The sequence below is a fragment of the Branchiostoma belcheri genome, unplaced genomic scaffold, assembly GCF_001625305.1.
Source record: "Branchiostoma belcheri isolate BF01 breed outbred unplaced genomic scaffold, Haploidv18h27 scaffold219, whole genome shotgun sequence".
Lineage (NCBI taxonomy): Eukaryota > Metazoa > Chordata > Leptocardii > Amphioxiformes > Branchiostomatidae > Branchiostoma > Branchiostoma belcheri.
Window position 1 is genome coordinate 74,057 of NW_017803702.1, and position 22,137 is coordinate 96,193.

A 22,137-nucleotide genomic window follows, 5' to 3' on the forward strand; every position below is an offset into this window, starting at 1 on the left:
TGTAAATGTACTGCCCCACCTTTCCCAAAATTTGTGGGTTTTGGGTAGATAAAGGTCTGACGTAGTAAATTAAAAGCTAACTGCTATTAGAAAAATGCAACATTTCCCACGAACACATCCAGGTTTCTATTGAAGCATGTTCTCCCATAAGGCAGAGGGTTTGACTTCTGTTTAGTAAACCATGTAAGATGCACTGCCCCACCTTTCCCAAAATTTGTGGGTTTTGGGTAGATAAAGGTCTGACGTAGTAAATTAAAAGCTAACTGATATTAAAAAATTGCAACATTTCCCACGAACACATCCAAGTTTCTATTGAAGCATGTCCTCCCATTAGGCAGAGGGTTTGACTTCTGTTTAGTAAACCATGTAAGATACACTGCCCCACCTTTCCCAAAATTTGTGGGTTTTGGGTAGATAAAGGTCTGACGTAGTAAATTGAAAGCTTTAAGAAAAAATACAACATTACACATGAACACATTCAAGTTTCTATCGAAGCATATCCCCCTATAAGGCTGATGGTTTTTGAATGCAGCCTTTGAATTGAAGTTGCAACGTTGACCATGACAAATTAAGGGATGATGTTCGCTTTTGTTACTGTTTCTGTGAAAGATTGCCCTCTGCCAAGTACAGATAGACACATTGGTTCTGGGGATCTGCAGCCCCTACAAAGGTTATATAGGTCACCAGTTACAAAGGGTGCCAGATGCTGTTTAAAGTGATGTGTAGTCTTGAGAGCTACTGGATCATGATACGGAACGGTAAAATCCAGCCCTGTGTCAGTTCAGGATAATTCTTCACAACTATAGTTGTCAACATAGGGTGAAGAAGAATGTGTTATGTCGACTGTTATGTCTATGCTCGATATCTGGCGACGTTCAAATCCACGTCAAAACAACTGCTTTGTGTTGGTAATTGATTTCCGTAGGCAGATGTATTTGTTGCTTTTGATCATGAAAATATTTTAAATAAATCTTCTGGTACCTTTTCACATTACTAAACTGAGGTAAAAAATAGTATAATATAAGTATAAGTATAATATTTATCAGTTTTATTAATGCCCCTGAGCCATTTGGGGTTGTAGATAATAGGACAGAATGTTAAGGAATTATGTAATCATATGTTATTATGTATCACTTTGATCATTGATACGATACACCCGCACAAACATTAACATGTTCCACCTATCAAGACTGAGACAACATGTTTACAACATAATTGGTCCCGAGTGGCTTCAAATTGTGAAAACGTAATTGCCAGCTGTCTTTGATGCATGCTTTGACAAAAAAGATCAAGGCATCGGATGATTTGTCGAAGAGCTGGATATGTTAATTCTTCGTGCTGAGCACATGCTATTATGTATCAAAGGAACAATCACGGTGATACAGATGCTATGAAGAGAATCGTAAGCTGTCCAGTCGATCAATACCATTCAGTCATTCCCCCGAGAACTTCAACGTATCATATCCCTTTATCTTTTTTTGTGTCTGTGTTTCAAAAGATAAAGATATCCGAAGGGTTATGTGTTGCAGGTCGTTCATAGATGCATGAAGTATGTGCTTACAAAAGGCGTCGAGTTGTTTCATGCAGGTGCTGGGTAGATACATATAGGATGTTATACATGGCCAAGACAGTATCTTCTCTAAATATACAATGTGAAAATAGAGGTTTTTCGGCTTTTGACCTATATTCTAATATAATGTGAACATGGCTTTTTTTATTATATGCCCTAGATACAACAAGGCAATTATTTAATAAGTATTAATTTTGAGATATGAGATAAAAGAATTGTCATGCCATGTTGCAGTCTTATGGCTGAGATAGTAAACAAACCATTGCTATGAGAAAACATAGCATTACCATAAATAAAACTACCTAAAAATACCTAAAAATGTAGATTAAATATTTCTTTTAATGGGGAGCAATAGGATACAATAACAAAGTTATTGGAAAAATATGAATTTTATTTTTATCAGTTTATCATAAGTGATAAATATTTGTTATATTTAGTCACCCTGTCTGTTTTGCGATTTATAAGTATCAATAAACATTTTATAATACATGTGCAGAGCAACAGCCAGAATTACTGATGTGTTGGTATATTTGTGTGCCCAAATAAAGTCAAGATTTTGGAATGTGTATCTCTGATGTAAGAGCCGTCTGTTCTTATTATTTAGAACGTTGTTTTCTACTCTCGTCTCTACAACAGTGACGGAAGTAGATTAAGTGGGATTTAGGTGATGGGTTTAATGGTGTGATGCAGAGCCGGGATCATCTTATGATCCTACATGAAAGGTCGGTTGCACAGAAGGGCAGGCCACACAGGAAATGGCAAAGGGCACTACCAGGGGAAGTTAGATTTTTTGTTTCTCCTTGTTATGTGTCCCAGTGGAAACAGGTGGTCGAAGCAATACAATATATATTCATAAGATACGAAATTGTTTGGTGAAATCAATACGTGGGTACGTCATTAAATGATAGGCCAAAGTGTACAATGTTATTGACAAGATCTTATGTGTTGTTATAAACATAACACATAAGAAATTAGTTTATCTAAAGTGATTGAAACTGAAAATGCCCTCCTGACGTAGTGTTTTTTATGTTAACGGCAAAGCATTTGGCAGTAAACAGTAATGCATTTAGATATGATTTATGTCATAAAACTAAAGAATGAAAAACAACGATGTCGTGATAGCTTAGACATATTTATTCACAAGACCAATCCTTAACAACATTTTGAAAACCAACTTTCCAACAGGAACTTGCTTCTTATTTGCTTATTTCCAACTTGCTACTTATATGCTATTCTCACTGCAATCTTATGCTGTACCGTATGGATTGGGTAGATTGGGTACTGTGTCTGAATATGTATGAAGAACAATATAACAACTAAACTCCACAACTTGAAAGTAGAAGCCATGTCGTAAATGCAAAGTCCCATCTTGTAGCAGAAAGTTTTATTAGCTTCAAAATCGTTAGCCAACACAAGGGCCATATAAACTTCCAGCTAACCAACTCTCTGGACAGATCATATGAAGAATCCCTGGTTAGCTGAAGGTTTCAAACTCTATATCGTAAAGAGCATTTTCCTAAAACATTAACCCATTTTCCCTAAGTGTCATCATTACATTTACCCCAACAAAGTAGGTAAAACCTGACGAGCATTAACATGGTTTGACGATCTACCCCAAAATAGCCTGCAATAGCCTCATCATTGCATGTTGGTACGTTTTTAACTCTGGCCAGCTGCGTCTTATAAGTATTCCAGGAAAAATGCACGTACAGTCCGTAAACAACCGCCTACTCATGTCTTGAAGAGGCCATCGCCTGTCAAGCTGCATCAAGAACTAGGTTCATCTTCTTCTACCTTATTCTAAGAAGTGTATGCGACTCCTTCTTTCCTTTCTACCAATACATCAAACCTAAAAACGAAATGTCCTTCTACCGGAAATGTCTCTCAGCTTTGATGAGTTCATGATATGTACGAGCGTGATTAAAGAAAAGCCACTGGTCACAATGATGCAATCAGGACTTTAACTTTGAGTGGAAATCCAATCACTAGCGTCGCGGATGTGAATTCTTCAGCAAAAGTTTTGATTTCATGAATAATTTAGTAATAGCGCTCTCTGAAAGGGCCATAAGGTAAAATATGATATGACCATAACAAGTGTTGGAAAGAAAATATTTTGATGTGCTATGAGCTGAGTCGTGAGTGTTCATGCGTTATACCTTGCAACAGGATTATTCCGGCCTGTCCTCAACCGAACCCGCTAAAATACAAACAATTCTCTTTATACATTACGATATGATTAATGACCCAAACCTGAAGTATGCTGTCATAACATGAAGCATATTGCCATAACATGTTTTCCGACACATATACGTTATTTTGCTTCGTGACTGATGGAAGTGTTAGATTGTGTGGCACTTCACACGTACTGAAACCGTTCTAGTAACAGAAATTTTGCCACTGGCAATGCCCCTAGATACTTAAAGGATCCGACACCAATAAATAGACAACTACGGTTCTTTAATAGCCCCATAAGGCTTACGTTTGGGACCTTTACAATCTGGTTGATCTTTACAAGTTTCAGTTACTTAATTTCAAGGGGGGGCAGTTTTTGTAAGGGGCTATCGTACAGCGGAGCTATTCTTATATTGAAAATAATATTTTATTGCACGGTATTAAAAGAGCTTAAAAAGTAATTGAAAACGGTGCGGTCACATACATCGTACTATCGTTGTACTATCTGAAACGGAGGGCATCATTAGGTAAGTCGTGCATGTGCCATTCGAAATCCAGCGCTATCTGGTTACAAAAAGGCTATTTAAGATTATTGTCTCCTACATGAACATCCTATGACTATCTTAGGCAAATATACCCATACCCTGTGCTTTATGCGTAACTTTAACGTTTATCCAAGGATGTTGAATTTCCATGGTTTATCCAATACAACCTTTCCCCTTTTCTCACCAATACCTGTTGATAAATATGTGGCTCATAGTACGTATGATAAACATATCTACTTTTTAGAATAACTTCACTGGTGTCAATATTCAGTTACCCGTAGTCATCTCGAAAAAAAATATAATCTTAAGTTTTAACAAGATAAAGAAGAAGCTAAGAGAATGAAAAATATTCCAAGAGAGAGATTGAATGAGTAACGAACGGGCAAATACTCGTCCAAACAAGTCGAATGCGCATGCCCGAATGACGTCAGTAGTGATGTTTACTTCCGCCTTACGTCTGAAGCTCTCATTAAAAATTGAAGAAACAATATTTTCGACATACCTGAGATTGTTTCCTGGTGTCATTTCTGACGCAGTGACTTTTGACACGAAGCATATCAATTTTGCCAAAAGCCTCCCCAGTCTTACAAACAACAGGGGACGATGGGTACAAATGACAAAGTGGTGTTGACGACGTTCCTGTAATCTGCAGGCAATGTTGGTTGATCGTTGACTTAGGCAGATAATTTCACATGGGATTACAACTGAATGAGGCTGTGGTGTTGGTAAACCTTTATTTGCAAAAAGAATGATCATTTCTCTTCAGATACACGATTGGAACTTACACAACTATCACTGGGAATGATCTTCCATAAAACATTGCATAAATATTACCGAAACTGGAAATGCCCATTTAGTGTGGTAATGCACCGATTTTGTCCAAATAGCGCATCCGAAATATCGAATGATACCAGTCTTCTATCAGTTACACCAACGACTTAAACTCAAATCGCTTCTTCCTGTCTTCAAAAAGATGTGTGAATATTTGCCGTTGTCAAGGAAGAGGAGTATTCTATTATCGCTGTTACAGTAATGATAGCACAAGATATCACGGGCTTTAAAACTCCGTATATGTAGCTAGTACGAAGCCATCTTCCCTATATGTGGTCCTTTAGGGTTTTCTGATACATTTGCCTGCGAGCTCTATTTTCTAAGTCCCAATGGGCTGACAAATATTCTATCATACCCACCCTGGGGCTTTATGGGATAAAAAAAACACCAAAAGGCTTCTGGTCAAAAACCCTGTCATCATAAAATCCACTTATATTACAGGATACCAACTGAATTCTCTGTGTGCCGTGCTGGTACATGTAAGGTTCATAGTAAGGAAGTTTGCCTGAATCATTTCATAGAGAACGATATTCATAGGTTCTGCGTTCCTTATTTCTTATGTTTTTTTATATATTGCATTATTTTCCATTAATGAAATCAAGATCACGCAAACTCATTTGGTTGCCGAATGGTCGCAGAGGGAACGCCGCCCTAGTGGACAGTTTATATAATTTCGCCCACATTGCAACCAGAGGGCTAATAGCTATAAACTTTAGTAACCCTCATGTCCCAGCCTTTGGCCAGACAACGGAAGCGTCCGTGTCTGTCATTTGTCAAATGTCAACTGTAGTTTCAAATGTTAAAGGTAAATACCCTTACCGGTTATGTCATACTTACTTTCTGTCCAGCTGAATTTGTACTTACGTAAGCAGGAAAAAGTAGATCACTCAAGAAGGACAAAGTCCATGTCCTACTTTTTTCTCTACGAAGAGGAAATGATTCTGTTATATACATGTACAAAGTTGCCGCGTCATCTATGTACACACTACTTGAGTTACAGTAGAAAATAAAATGTCCCACATGATTGTTTTAGTTATATTTATTACAAAATAACAGGATATCCAAAAAGGAAGGAAGTGGGCATTGGAACAAATCTAGGCCCAAACCTAATTATTAAATCGTTTTGGAGGATATACTCCACAATGTGAGTCAATTAAAAGGAAACGTTTTACATAAATCCGAGATTTGCACATTCGAAAGGTAGAATTAGTCACCATCTAAAACTGACATACGTACGTGAAGTGCTTGGAAAAGGTTTACGTTGATTTGTTTGTGTTTTAATCAAGGCGGGCGTATTCAATATCCTGGTTATGAGTGGCTGCTTGCGTTGTGTTTACAATATACCTGGGTAAAGTGAGACCACACGTGTATGTTCGCACTTCTAACTGTGTGGTCTTACTGTCGCCACTGTTTCTGTAGAGTTGACTTTTTTTTTCAAGTCGAATTGCTTGTTGGAGAGACAAACAAGGATGCGCGTCATTGGACCGCTCCCACATCTCAACCCGAGACCGTGTGGGCGGGTCGTCCAATCACGACGTCCGTACCAGCGCACTCGTGTTGGCTATAAAATGCTGAGCTGCTGTCCGTTAGCTTCACTCACACAACCGACCAGCCTACACGAAGGAGGAAGACGACAACAGCCGACAACAAGCCGACAACTCAAGGACAACCGCCGTACCAGATTCTCAACGAAGATCGAACCACGACAACCACGATGAAGACCATCGTCATCGCATCCGCATTGCTCAGTCTTCTGGCGACCACGTTTGCGGCACCCGCTGGAAAAACCGAGGTAAGAAATGGGCAAAACATTTGTGACTGATGTCTAACATAATACAGGGCTACATGTACATGGGGGATAATTCTGTATTGTACCTCGGAATCCAGTGTGATTTGCACCCTCTTTACCAATCTATGCTCTACCAATCTGTGTTCATTTTGTGTCGTCTTTGTGAGAAGGCTACAAAAGCCTTCCCGTTGGATTTCTTTGTGCAGTGAACGCGCAGGCAAGGTAATGCAGGTTTAGCAACTGAAAAGACTCAGACGGTTTGATCTAGGGTTATAACTATAGCCTCTAGACCCTTTGGTTTGCCAAAAAGCTGGTGTGTTACGCCGAAAGGTGGTTATACCGGCTATACAGATACAGAAGCTGGTGTGTTACGCCGAAAGGCGGTTATATAGGCTATACAGATACAGATGCAGAGAGGCCTAAACCGATCTTAGTCATATCATCGCCTTTGTCAAAATCCTCTCGAAAGCAAAATTTGTTTTTGTGAATATTGAAAAAAAATCCTGTGGGTCGTAGACATATCGCAGATCCTATGCAAATAACGTAATTTTGATTTCTAGACATAATGTAAAGAACTGTGTAAATATTAGGCAAAAACAGGCAAAATTAGTCTCCTCGGGAGGCCGTTTTTAATATGATATTCGGAGAAAACAGCGTTAACACATCACGACTCACGGTGATCTTTTCATATAACTGTCTGGCGTTTTGCCAAAATGATTTAAAATCAATATCTGGTTACTCTCTTTACTCCAGACAGACTAACGAGACAGAATAACTAGGAAGAACGAGAAACGGTTTTTAATTAGAAGAAAGCCAGCCAGACACCTGTTGCCAATGAAGTGTTAGAAGCAAACAAATGTGTCGGATGGAATACAAACAAGAAAGGTTGAAAAAGACGGACAACAGATTTTCTACACCAGGGTTCACTTAACTTACTGATAGTCTTCCTCGTTTTTCTTGCATAAAAATGTGAACCTGTGGAAAACACAATGTAGATAATTTTCTACGCTTTCTTCTGTAATATGTAAAGTAAAAAAAAAACTGTCCAGTGGACCACGGTTTTACAAGGTAACCAGAAGACCTTGGCGAAATCCCCTGCTTGTGGTTGATTGGGTGCAGTGACACCTGCGTACGACTTTTATTTCTCGGCGAAAAATTAAATTAGACACCTTACTTCAGCTGCGGTCTCTGACAAGACACCTACACCTTGACGTCATGGCTTCACATATATGCCGAAAATCAAGCCAGCGTCTCTTATGTAAGGTCGGGGATGATAAGAACTGATCACAGGTCCTCATATGATTTTAATGCCGCGGAGTTTTTTTAAAGAAATCACCGCAAAGGCAGATTTCTTTCCGTAATAACAATACAACTGAATTTTGTAGCATGCGACTGCTCTACAATGTTCTCAGTTTGAGATTGCTTAGATTGCACGATCTATATGACCGGGTACTTATTAAAACATATTATGAATGATACGATGTGGATGATATTGCATGATTTCTATCTGTTGATATGGTTTTTGCAATAGGGCAATCAGTCTCAAACAGAATAACAAGTGTAAACCATTGCCAGATTCTCATTTGTTGTAAGCCCGAGGATGATTATCACTTTGGCTTGTTCTAAGTCTGTTCCGCACTAATTTAATTTTATGGATGACATCCCCACGCGCTTTGATTTTTGCCTGTTCTAAAAAAAAGTCTGGGACAAGGTACCGTCCTCTGTAGCCCATGGTGCCGACGGGCAATAGGGAGCAGGCGATAACTACGGAGGATGGCACCCAGGCTACCGAGATTCCACAGAACTCTAGAACTCAGTGCATTGCATGTACGTAAAGCAGTTATTCCGCAATACCAGCTCTGTATCCATGTTGTTTATCACCATTATTTTTTTGGCTGGACTTTTTTTTCGCCTGCTTGCATTAGTTTTAGGGTCTTCAGAGTCTTCAGGGTCATCCATAAAATGAAGTCAGTGTTTGTGGCCTAATCTGCAGCTTGAGGCACTATACCGAGTAAAGAGAGTGGTAATAACAGTGGTTGACTTGTGTTCTGTGACATGGAATTAATTCTTCAACACTTCAATGCGCCGAGTTGGGGACTACGGGTAGAGAAGTAAACATGCATTCGTCAGGTTTAAATACGGATTGAGATTACATGAAACAAATAAAAAAGATGTGTCGAGGTTCAGAAAAACATCAAATTTGACATTGGTGGAGATTTCGTACTGTTCTTGATACCTTGTTAGAGGGATGTCTGGAGGTATTGTTTTTGGTGTTTGTGCACGTGTGTGTGTGTGTGTGTGTGTGTGTGTGTGTGTGTGTGTGTGTGTGTGTGTGTGTGTGTGTGTGTGTGTGCCTGTCTTTCCGCATATTCGGTCAGGTTGTATTGGATATGGTTGGTTCAATCTGTCCTAGAAGGTGACATTCAGTTATCGCGTCTATGTCTGGTAGCGCTCTTTGCTTTCACAGGTGTTTCTTTTACATGACCTCCTTTACACCTGACACCTGGTGTTGTTTCCCTTGAACGATAGCGGAATAATTATAGACGCCATAGTGAATGAGAAAAGGACACAATCTCCTTAACACAAGAGTTAAATTTTTCTTGGAGGTCTTGGATCTCCGAATTCTTCTGTTTCACCACATATGCGTAATGGCCAAAAGCTGTCGAAAAATCTAAAGAAAAAATCTAAAAGAGTCTGAAATGTTTTCTCTTTCGTCTTATGTAATTGTTGAGGATTTCACCCCTTATATTAAATCCATGCATCATGTAATTGTATTATGTCTTGTTAACAACTTTTGGAAGACTTCCCCAATCATAGGATTTTTTGGTTGTCATGAGTACTCTCTCTTTTGCCTAAGTATCCATACCTTTAATCCAACGAGGATCAGTATCACACCAAGTGTGCCCTGTCAGAATAAGATATTCCCTTATCTTTAGCGCCAGTTATCGCAGCTGCAGTAAGATTTATGTTCAAGTATCGTGGAAAAAGCCTTCAAGGTACTGTAGCCTGAAATATTATCAACTTACAGGGGAAAACTAAATCCCCTGTCTCACATTTAGAGCCCCCCCCCCTACTAAAAAAAAAAGAACAACTGACCAGATTTAGGTGCCACCTACTGTTTTATGCAAATGAAATCAAATTTTAGTCAAATTTGAGCCAAACACGCCAAAAGCACTGCTGGCACATCCCCGATCACTAGGCAACTACCAGCCAACCTCGGAACAACATCCCGTCTACACCTGAATGTTTTAAATATTTAGAAATATTGATGGTGCAATGGAACAGTAGCAAACCTTACAAAAAAAAAACAGCCAACAAAAGCCAACCTTGCTCTCCGACCTACTTCTAACCATGGTTGGGGGGAGTTTGGCAGTGTTCGTAAAACCATATTTGCCTATGTGTAGCAAGTTTTTAGAAGACATCTTAGGATTAGATTGCTTTCTTGTACTTTCGTAAGATGTCTGTTGACCACGTTTCCACAGCTGTTGTTTTCTGGAAACATGTAATAATCACAGAAACCCTTGACCCGGTATGAAGAGCACTTGAGCAGACACGTTCTGCTTCGGTAACTGACGGTGCACACGTCGATTTAATCGCTTTGCGATGTTTGTTTCTACCCCAGCCGGTTGCCGGTAGCTATGTTGAAACCCTGTCACAAAGGGCCGACCATGGCTTCCTGATCACTCCCAACCTTCTCCAGACCACGGTTGGGACTAGGTTGGGGGCAAGGCCAGGCACGGTTGGCAGTCGGTCGGCAAACGAAAATTGGGTTGCAAAACGTAAATTGGGTTGCAAAACGGTTGGGAGTTAGACAACAGTGGTTGTGGCGTGGTAGGCCGTCAACGTTGACCCTCAATAAGATTTACCACTTTTTAGAGAAGATTGACAAAAAAGTAATCATCACCATTTCAGCATGTTAACCCGGAGACTAGACCAAAAGATTGCCTTCCCTTTTTGGTAAATTGTGTGATGGATTTCACGTATTCACAGTGTGGGCACCAAAATATCCAGCTTTACGTCCCCATCATAAGTACTAATTTTCACCTGATTCGAGTAAACAAAATAAGTGTAAAATGCCTTTGCCACATATTGAAGGACGCCCAACTCACTAAGTTACTTGCAGCCAGTTTTAAACCAAACCATGACTCAATCTTAACCTTTAGACGAATTCCTCCCAATCCATTTTTGACTACTGACATGTGCCATAGAACATGTGCCAACCTACATGTAGCTCGATCTTCACACAACTTGCGCAAAACCACAAATTATGCACAACACAGAAGTATCAAGATGGGTCATTCTGATTAAAGAAAAAAAAACGACGGGGAAGTTCGCACGTAACGTATGTTTAACTGTACACGATAACAACCGGTTAGATTATAGTAATTGTTTTTACAATTTTGTCCAAAAGCAAAGCCATACATCCTGTTTTCACGCTTGACTGTGCCTAATAAGGAATGAACGTGTTGCATCAAGTCCCGTGCTTTATTCAGAATCGTGCGTGGTGCTAAGTAGAGGCTCTTGATAATCCAAACGTATTCAGAATACTGCCTTTGGCAAATCTACATCCTTTGATAGCCGGAAAGTTCTTTAAAAGATCTAGACAGGCACGGTTCTGGATACAATAGAACACCTATAGTATGTAAATGTGTTTTGTGACTGTTATTTTTAGCGCTTTGTATAGTTTTCTATAACACGATGATAATATCAAGGGCAAAGAGAAACAACGTAAATATTACAAATTTTCCGTGCCTATATTATTTGCCTATATTTTTAGGGTGTTGGGATGTGGGAACATATCGCATTGAACACAAATAAAACGTCATTTTCCAAATTGATTACTCTGTCCTTACAAAAACAACTATTCTTTTTTTTCACGAGAATAATACCAGATGCTGGTAATTTTCTTATCATTTAATCAGTTCTCCAAACACATCAAATAATACGGTTGGTAAGCGACATGACATTTTCAGGTCAGTTCATGAAAAAAAAATCCTTACCTTGGCGAAAGAAATTAATCCCACATGTACCAATTAAAACTGACAAATATGGATTTTATAACCGAGAAAGAAGCTGGTGTAGTTTGAATAAGTACCATATCTAAGAAAAATGTCAATGCTAAAAGCTACCTTGAAAATTACTTACGATATATTTAGACATTCTAACATATTTTACAAATACATGTAATCATCGTTAAATATCGTATTGCGTGTAAGGGTAAGGGTAAGGAAAATTTTTGATTTTATCTGTCATCACATACGACCTAAGATGTCTATAATATAACCGCAATGCTGGTAGCACTCCAAGTAAGAATTTAAATGAACTTCTTTTGAATAAAACAAACAAAATCACGCCGCACAAATTCGAAGAGATTATATACACAAACTCTGGATGTTCAAAGGGAGCCGCTTTGATTCGTTCTCAATATTCGTATCAAAGCGAGCATACATACGCCTGATTAGTATATGAAAAGCTGACTGAATGAAACATATCAACCTTTTGTCAGCAGGCAGAATGGACACTGATTGTGTCATTCCATATACATCAGGCAGCGATCAACGGGTACGGGCAATAATAGGATAAGAGCTAAAGCTCGCCTAGAAATTCTCCCTGATAAAGGGATTATTGCCGTGTTATAATACGATAAAACGCAATCTGTTTCAATGATCTGCCCCATTTCCAAAATATTACCACAGAAATTCAATGCAAAGAATACTTCATCTGCAACAGAACAATTAATAAACGATCTGAACAATCTGCATCAATTCATTAAAATCTTCCTTTGGGTCTAATGGATAAAGGGATTATTGCCATGTCATAATACGATAAAACGCAATCTGTTTCAATGATCTGCCCCATTTTCAAAATATTACCACAGAAAGTCATTGCAAAGAATACTTCATCTGCAACAGAACAATTGATAAACGATCTGACTAATCTGCATCAATTCATTAAAATATTCCTTTGGGTCTATTGGATAAAGGGATTATTGCCATATTATAATACGATAAAACGCAATCTGTTCCATGATCTGCCCCATTTCCAAAATATTACCACAGAAAGTCAATGCAAAGGATACTTAGTCATCCGCTACACAACAATTAATAAGCGATCTGAACAATCTGCATCAATTCATTAAAATCTTCCTTTGGGTTTATTGACCTAAATTTCTTTCTAAATCAGCTTTCTGCCTTACGTCTATTATATTATTACATTACTGTGAAAAGCTATCTCACAAAATAGATCGGAATTTTTTATTTGCACCAGAAAGTTCTATAAATTGCAGTTGCTTCGCGATAAAGAGACTGTCGGTGGATTTGCGCTATGCTATATATAACGTTGTTCTCAGTGAAAGCCTGGGTGGCATTCACAGTTAGCAAAAGACGTTTATCGTAGCTTATATACGAACAACTATCAAATGGGTGCTAGTGTAACGGAAATGAAAAGAAACCTACAGTGGGGGTCGCTAGAAGACAGACGTAGAATGTCCAGACTGTGCATGATGTACAAAATGACTAATAAACTGGTGGACGTAAAGGGCCACTAAGTACCTAATACCAGCTCAGAAAAGAACAAGAAACAATCATGCCTTCAAATATCAGAGTTATCAACCAAGAATTGAGGTATTCAAAAACTCGTATTTCCCCAGACCTATCGTAGACTGGAACTCGTTGCCACCAAGCACAGTTGGGTCATCATCACTAGAAAGCTTTAAACAACTCCTGCAATCAAATGTGCAAAAATTAAGTGTAACAAGTCGTTCGGTGTGATACAGCTAGCTGCTGCCGCACCACGTGCCTGTGAAGAGGGTGTGTTACGCCGAAGGGTAGTTATACCGGCTATACCGATACATATACAGATACAGAACTTTATTTGCTTCTTGTCCCTAATGGGCTATGGCAACACACAGTAATATACATTAAAATCAAACGTACAAATATACATATAACATAATGAAGAAATTAATTAAAAGTAAATAAATACAATTCATCAATCAACCTATAAGTAAATCAACTAAAATAACATAAAAATGAAAATGTAAATCACAAAGTAAGTAGAACACCATTTAACAAACTTATAAATCAATAGTATAAACAACAAGGGGAACATAAATTTGTAACAATTAATATATCAAAAACAATTTATAACGTAAAGGTACATGCAGTACATGTAGTAATTGTATAATCGTTTTAGTTGCATGTGGTAGATATGTAGATAACAATATGTCTGAATCTTGCTGATCTGATCAAATAGTCACTCACCAAATGTCCATCGTGCAATTGGATACAGTATGTTGTATGATCAACGCCAACATCTGTCTCTTGGAAGAGCACAAGGAAAACATTTAGCCTTTAACACTTTGGCTGCAAATACCTTGCTTGGGATTTTGTATCAATCATAGCTAAAACCTCGTATTAAGGCACTTAAAAATCTCATGAAATGATATACATTACACCAATATGACTGTCAATATTGTAGCGTTACATAGAGCGCTGATCTAAAGTTACATTGGTAAAAACGTTAATTAGTTGATACGTGTCAGTGCTAGAACAGTGGGTATGATTTTTCAAAGAAGGAGAGATATAGATACTGTTGAACGTATGCATGTAATTCTCAACTGTGTTTCACAGTTTACCAATTCTGTCATAAAACAAAGTAAAGAAGAACTAGTTTTTGCTCTTCAGAAATGGTACAAGAATTATAGGACAAGAAAGCTATATTAGATTCACTCATTCACTCACTCATGACAATCACTCATTCACTCATTCATTCACTCTCATTCACTCACTCACTCACTCATTCACTCATTCACTCATTCCCAAAGCTAGTCAGCCATAGGGGCGGTTTGACAGTCCACAAAATTCACTGTGTATCATATAGTTCTTGTTTTTATACATACATCAATGGATGCGTCGAAGAAATAATCCTCATACACATTATGCCATTAAATAAAGTCCATCAAATGATGCAGACAAAATCCAATTTTGAAAACCCCATTACAAATCTTACCAAACCAATTATTTCACAATAAGGCCATGTTGATTTGATTATATGGATGACATCCTCTGGGAGCCCCAAAACTGATGCGCGCGTGCGAATAAAAAAAAATTTTGCAAAAAAAAAAGTTCTTTTCATTATGTAATCTACGTGGTCATGAGGGTTGAGCAAATGGCACAGAATATGGTTTGGCGAATAATCTAGTCTTCAAGTTCATTTCTTTACAATTTCGTCTTTTTTTCGTTTGGTTTTGGCATTCTACGACATTGGTATAGTTTTTATTAATTTTTTTTGTAACTTATGGTATGTTTTTTTGGAAACGGCCGAAAATTCATGCGCGCGTGGATGTCATCCATATAATCAAATCAACATGGCCTAAATGAAAAGACCTTTAACATTCGATCACCCATACTGACTGGCCATGTCAAACTTACACAAAACAACTAATTTGCTGTCGATGCGTAATTCCTGATCCTAAGTCATCTACCGGATTAATTTAAATGTAGATTATCTGTCTAGATCCCCTGGAGCTCTAGTGAGTTCATCAGGGTTACTGGTGACCTTTTTACCCCCAGCCTAATCTTTCCGTTACAACATTAGTCTATATATTGACAACAATTACATTCCGTGGAAACTCCATTAAGAAACTCCTTCCCATGTCTGCAACATAATCTAATTATTAAAAGGTTGCAGAGCGTCTGTCTGCTAACGAGATTATGTTGATGCCTTTGGGGTGTTTTGTTACTTATAGGGCAATTAGGTAGTGTAAAGAGCACTAGTGGAGAGATTTGATTTCCGATGTCATATGTATGGTATCGGTGAACGGGTAAGAAAATGAATCAAGAACGAGACCTATGTACCTTTAATACGTGCTATATGTTAAGAAAAATAGTTCCTTACAAAATGTTTAAAAACTCGAATTATATTTAGTAATTGTGATCAAAAAGGTTTTTAAAGATCCATGCACAAAACATACATACTCGTAATATAAAAGGAACTAACTTCAGTACAATCATAGAGTCATCAGAGTCGTAATAATAAAAAAAGGTATATAATTTCTTTCTAAATGTCAACATAACACTTTTAAATGACTCAAAATCGTGAATATATCTTTTACGGGATGTCTTCATGAATTGCTTTTTCATCCTCAAAGAAATACACATACAATGCATGCATTACTCTTAGAGGAATTTCTTTTCTTCGTCTCAAAAAGATCTGGGATTCAAAATTAAGGTAAAGGTTTTTACCTAAAGATAGTAAGTGTTCCTTCGTTTTCTTTTTCTTCTTTGCCTACAACAAACAAGTGAATTGCCCACGCACTTATCGCTGGCGACTTCAGCCTACGTACATGGCGCATGTAGATGGGTCAATCACACGAATGTGGTTTCCATTAGGGGTTACTAATTTGACTTACTGCACCGCGCTGTCAGATACAATAATGGTAATAACGCTTGACGAGAAACACAGATGCGCCAACCTGAAACCGACCTCTAAATGTCATCAGTAGACACGGCGTTTGGTTCATGTCTGCTGATGCATTCCTGATGTTTGGTTAGTGAGGGGATTATGTAATTGATTAGGGGACAGTTCGTTAATGACAAAAAGATGATACGGTTCATTTTGTACCATTATATGTGGTGGAGTTTATATTATATGCTCATCACCACTACCCTAGAACATTTGCTAACAGTGCATTGTAAAAAGCCATCTCCAAGACATGCATTATTCTGAAGTATAAGAATATTGAAAATTTTTGCATTTCACTGGCAACAAAGAGGAATATACAAAGATTCCCTGATATGCAGAAGCCGATCCCTCTAATGTGTAGTGACACATTTTTATGACGGCATGTGTTATTTTCTTCATTTTACAAGCTTGTTACGTGCATGCAACAGTCTCTCTGACAAAATTTGTCAAAACGACAGTAGCATAAGCAGCTGCATGGATATGATCTTTGAAACAGTCAGATGTTTCAGGTTGCATCCACTGCATTTCGGCAGTGGCTCTGGAGAGTTCTCGAATTTATAAACACAGACTATTGATTAATTCGCAAATTTTGATCGTCTAAAAGAAAACAAAAGTTAGACAAAGTTGGGTCAAATAAAAGTGTTGTCTGTTCGTTCATTTTGCTGGGAACTAAAGGTCCTAAGTGTAAGACAGTTTCACCCTCCCTGTTGAGAGTGAGTAACTATTGCTTGTCTATGAATAATTGTTTTTTGGCCTTCTTTTTTTAAGGATGTCTAACCTTTACCGACGAACCTTTACACTTAGTTCTGTCACACCAAAACACGCCGTTGCCCTTCTGACCTTCTGCAGATATATGCCGTCAGCTATAACTGCACCCTGGGTGGTGATTTCCTGGTTTTAGTCGGTATGTACCCCCTATGAAGCTGTTTTTCAGTTACACCTTACAGCCTTTGATGCTACAGAGAAAGCCTGGATCGGTGTGAGTAACGTGAAGATTTATGATTGTGTGGGTGTGGCCTTCGCATTGCGGATGTGTCCACATCGCTGCATAAAGTGATTCAACATAATATCAAAGGAAATTAACAGGGCTTGGCATCTTATAGCATGGGAACTCTACAAGAAAAAAGCTTTTTAAGTCATCTACTTGAGTTTTAGACCGTAAAAGCACACATCGACAGGGTACTCCAGTGTCCAACGTGTCCATTCACTCTATAACGGGACAATTTTATACGACAGAAACCATCTTGGATATGACGCTAGGGAACACAAGTAACCTCTGACCCCTCAGGATTACAAGCACAATTATTTCCTCTTTAGCAAACCGAACATCCCAATCATGACTGAAAGTCTGGGTCTTTTAACAAAACAAAAATACTAGAACCCCTATTCGTAACATAAAATTCTATTTCCCAACAAAATGGCTTCTTTAAATTTGGTTTCGGTATGCAATGTGCAACCCACTGCGCAAAGAACTGGCCTTTGCCCTGCATAAGGTTCTTTTTTTTTTTACTTCGGTGAACTGTTACGTAAGATTTGAGATACATGACCTGGTGTGTCATTCGAACATTACTCATGATTTAAAATTTGATTATGATAAAAATTTTAAGCTGAAAGACAACTAAAGGCAACAAATGCCCATTTTTTTCATCATTAAAAAACGTTGCAAATTAAACCTAGTGATATTTTTTGGTAGCTCGATGATTGCCATCTTAGTGTAAAATTGTATTTTTACGAACTATTCCCTATTAGGTTACTTATGAACACCAATACTTTTCATATTGTTGTTCATTTCAGGTTGCTATTTTTTTTTGTTTTCCGTCATTGTTCTAATTTTTTCGGTGGTGTTTTGCAATTAGCTTAATTGGTTTGAAGTGACGGCACTAAGTCGTAAAGACATAAACTATAGCCTGAGTTGGTTGAGAAAAAAATAAAGGACAACGCAGTTTTTCTAGTAATTTATAAAAAATAGTATCAAGATGTGCAATTCATGTCGTGAGTCCAACTGGTGGATCAGGTCACTTTGGTCAGAAATCTGCTGACTCTATGTTAGTTCGGTTCCTCATTTCCTAGCAGTGATTTCCTGTTCTACGAATCCTGCATAGCTAAAGTAGGCACGCATCGATTGTTGGTATTTGCGGAAATTGTTCAGTACCTTTCTGTCGTAAATCACCGGTGACTTCTTATCTTTTAAACGTTTGGAGTGCAAATGTGGCGTCCATGTGCCGCCTTTTCGCTACGTGGAGGTAATCCTTCCCGAGCAAGAATCAATAAATTCATGTTTTCTAGATATTCTAAAGAACAATTTAAACTGCAGAACAGATATATGCAGGAATATTGCCCCACAATATGACCTAAAAGTTCAGGCAAGCTGACAAAAAGGCAGGGATAGAACCTACCAAAGACCTTCTTAAAATCTTACTTAAAATAAATTCATGATCCGTTTCTTGAGGGTTGGTAATAAATAATATTTTCATAACTCTAATGAGAAGACATGGATTTATTACATAAAGATGACACAATATCCCTTTACTTATCCAGACAACTGCAGTAACTATTTTGTTCATGAAATGCTAGGGGAATAATTTTTCGTACATACTTTGAACACATGTTGTGTATTGAGTAACCTTTTCACGCTTCTACTGATTCTTTAATTTGCAACTTATTGATAACACGGCATAAATTTCTAAACCAAAAAATACCATATTATGAGGCTAGGGAAGACAACTATGATTACTTATGATGAAAGAACCTTAAGCTCTTTTCAAAACAGTGGTCCAAATTAAATATTATTGTTAATAGCTGTATTGTCTTTACTTTTTATGTCTGATTCCGTGTTTTTGTTACATTTGATTATATTGTGTTTTTTTCGTAAGGGGTATGTGTGCAAACATTTTTGCAGATATATGACCAATGGTGTGTCATATTTCATTTGGACTCTTTTTGGTGCCATCTGATAGTTTTCAGTTATTTTTTTTTCGAATGCGGTTTATCTACTATATATATCATATCACATCATGGATACGGCTTGTGGCTGACTGCACAGCGGCCACCAGTAGCCTGTTTACCAAACCTATTATAGCTCCCGAGTCCTACATCCTCTCCGCTATGTAGGACTCGGGAGCTATAATAGGTTTGGTTACCAGGCTAGGCCACCAGATGATGTCCACTGCAATTCATAGTTTCTGGCTCGTGTCAAATAAAACCACTTTTGCGTGGTAACGCTACTAGGACATCCACTTAGATTCTGAGGGCATTCTGGCTTCTGTTAGCTATCACTCACCCTAATATAAAAAGAAATACCAGTACGAATGTTACTAATTTATCACGTTTTGGACATACATTTCTAATAACTTGATGACGTTTTCGATTTCTGAGTGACTATTGTGTAACAGGCAAAAAGAATGATTAGTAAAAATACCATATATATCTATGTATGCTCTTCCAAACAATAATCACGAATCTAATAAATTTATTGCATTTTTTTTCTTCAGGAGTTCTACCATAAAGGCAACGGGGACCAGACTAACATCGCTTCTCGGGACCACATAGTGAAGAGGTCTGCTCCCATCTACTTTTTTAAGAGGACACCGCTGGACCCCATCGAAAACGGCCAATACAAGAGATGGCTGAAGCGAGACCCGCTAAGTCCGATCATCAACGGTCAAGGCAAACGAGACCCTCTCAGCCCCATTGTCAACGGTCAAGGCAAGAGAGACCCTTTGAGTCCCATCGTCAACGGTCAAGGCAAGAGGGATCCCCTTAGTCCAATTGTCAACGGTCAAGGAAAGAGAGACCCCCTCAGTCCGATAGTCAACGGTCAAGGCAAGAGAGACCCCCTCAGCCCCATTGTCAACGGTCAAGGAAAGAGAGACCCCCTAACGGTCAAGGCAAGAGAGACCCCCTCAGCCCCATCGTCAACGGTCAAGGCAAGAGAGACCCCCTTAGTCCCATTGTCAACGGTCAAGGCAAACGAGACCCTTTGAGTCCCATCGTCAACGGGCAGGGTAAGCGGGACCCCCTCAGTCCCATTGTCAACGGTCAAGGCAAGAGAAGCCCTTTGAGTCCAATCGTCAACGGCGAGGGGAAACGAGAACCCCTGAGCCCCATCGTCAACGGCGGAGGCAAGCGCTTTTACTCTACAGGACTGGAGCGCAGGAGGCAGTTTGGGTGCACCGGTGGTGATTTAAATTGCGACTTTGATGCAGACAAGTTTCCCGGGAAGCGCTCCACCCCACTAGACCCCATGGACAACCGCCAGCTCAAGAGGTTTGCGTTTCTGAATCCCGCCGACAACGGGCAGTTCCAGAGATCCAACTCCGACGAAGACGAGCTCTACAGCTCGGCCCTGGAAAACGACGTCTACGACTCGACCATCGACGCCCTCCTGCAGCTCCAAGAGTCGGAGGAAGCGGCAGAGGCATCTGATGAGGATGTGAAGTGTCAGTCGGACCCGATCTGTTTTTTAGGCAAGAGACAGATAAAGAAGTCAGCGGTCCTGTCTCCCATCGAGAATGGCGGTTACCAGAAGAGAGCCGAGATGATGTCTGACCAAACCACGAATTCCGACAAAGGTCCCAGGCGAGTGGAGTAACCACCGCTCCGCAAACCAACACGTCACAACACCAGTATCAATGCGAGGACAGGAAAAACAAACGTCCACTGCAGAACACCAGTATTAATGCCAGAAATGAAGAAATGTTTTCGAACTCTGTGATCCAAGCGTATCTCAATTTGCATGAACAGATTCTTATCTTCAGTTACGAATCAAAAGCAAACATTCCAAGAACACAATTACCAGGCAAACGGAGAATTCAATCAACGGAGAAGGAAAATCAGTTAATACTGAGAATCTGATGAATTGTTATAATACATAATGTTACTACATTGTGCTACATTTGCAGGTATGGGCAGACTTAAATACAACAGCAATCATATGTAAAAGCATTGCAACAATGATGACAAGTAGTTAGCTGGCTCTTATGAGGTGTTCACAGATATAAATGCTTCAATGTAGAAGACAGAATTAAAGCTTTATATTATAATGTTGTCAAAGATGAAATATTAAACAAGAAATGTGTCTATTTCATGACAGGAAGATAAACGACAAAGCTGGAAAATCATCCAGGTCTAATGTGTACATAATGAATTGTTTGTGGCAAATCATGTGCAAAGTTAGACCGATTTTCTTCATTGAAAGGAAGAATAAAGCATCTATAAAACTCTTCAAGTCTCTGTAGCTGTCTCAAGAAAATTTACTTTATAGTTATAATGTGTTAAGTTACAGATACAATCCTTTATATAATGTCGAGTAAATTTGCAGCGTTATCCTCTACTTACTACTACAGGTTTAGGTATCTAATTATAATAAGATAATTGTATTTTCTTACTGGCTCCTTTAACCCTCAACAGTACACCTTCCCGGACTGATTAATCTGTACACCTGGGGTCCGCGCGGACCCCAGAACAGTTTTTTGCTAATTTTTAGAAATTATCAACATGCTACCAGCTCAATTGTTTTGCAAACTGATGTGGGAACCTCTGTGTCCACATTACATACAAAAATCATACATTTTGAACTTTTTCTATTTTTTGGTGAAGAAAAGAAGACAAGAAGAAATACCCGATTTTTAAACCCATTTCAGACTGAAGGGGCTTTTGAGGCCCAACTTTGATCTCAGATAGCGGCTAAACGGCTTGCGCTAGAAGTATCAAATTTGGAGACCTTTCCTAAAATGTCTCTGGAAAAAAGTTCATATTAGTTTAAT

General features: G+C 38.7%; 1 pseudogene; it reads left to right on the top strand.

The window, feature by feature from the left end:
• Positions 1-6,694: 6,694 nt before the first annotated feature.
• On the top strand, positions 6,695-21,594 carry LOC109470072 (annotated as a pseudogene).
• Positions 21,595-22,137: the final 543 nt, after the last annotated feature.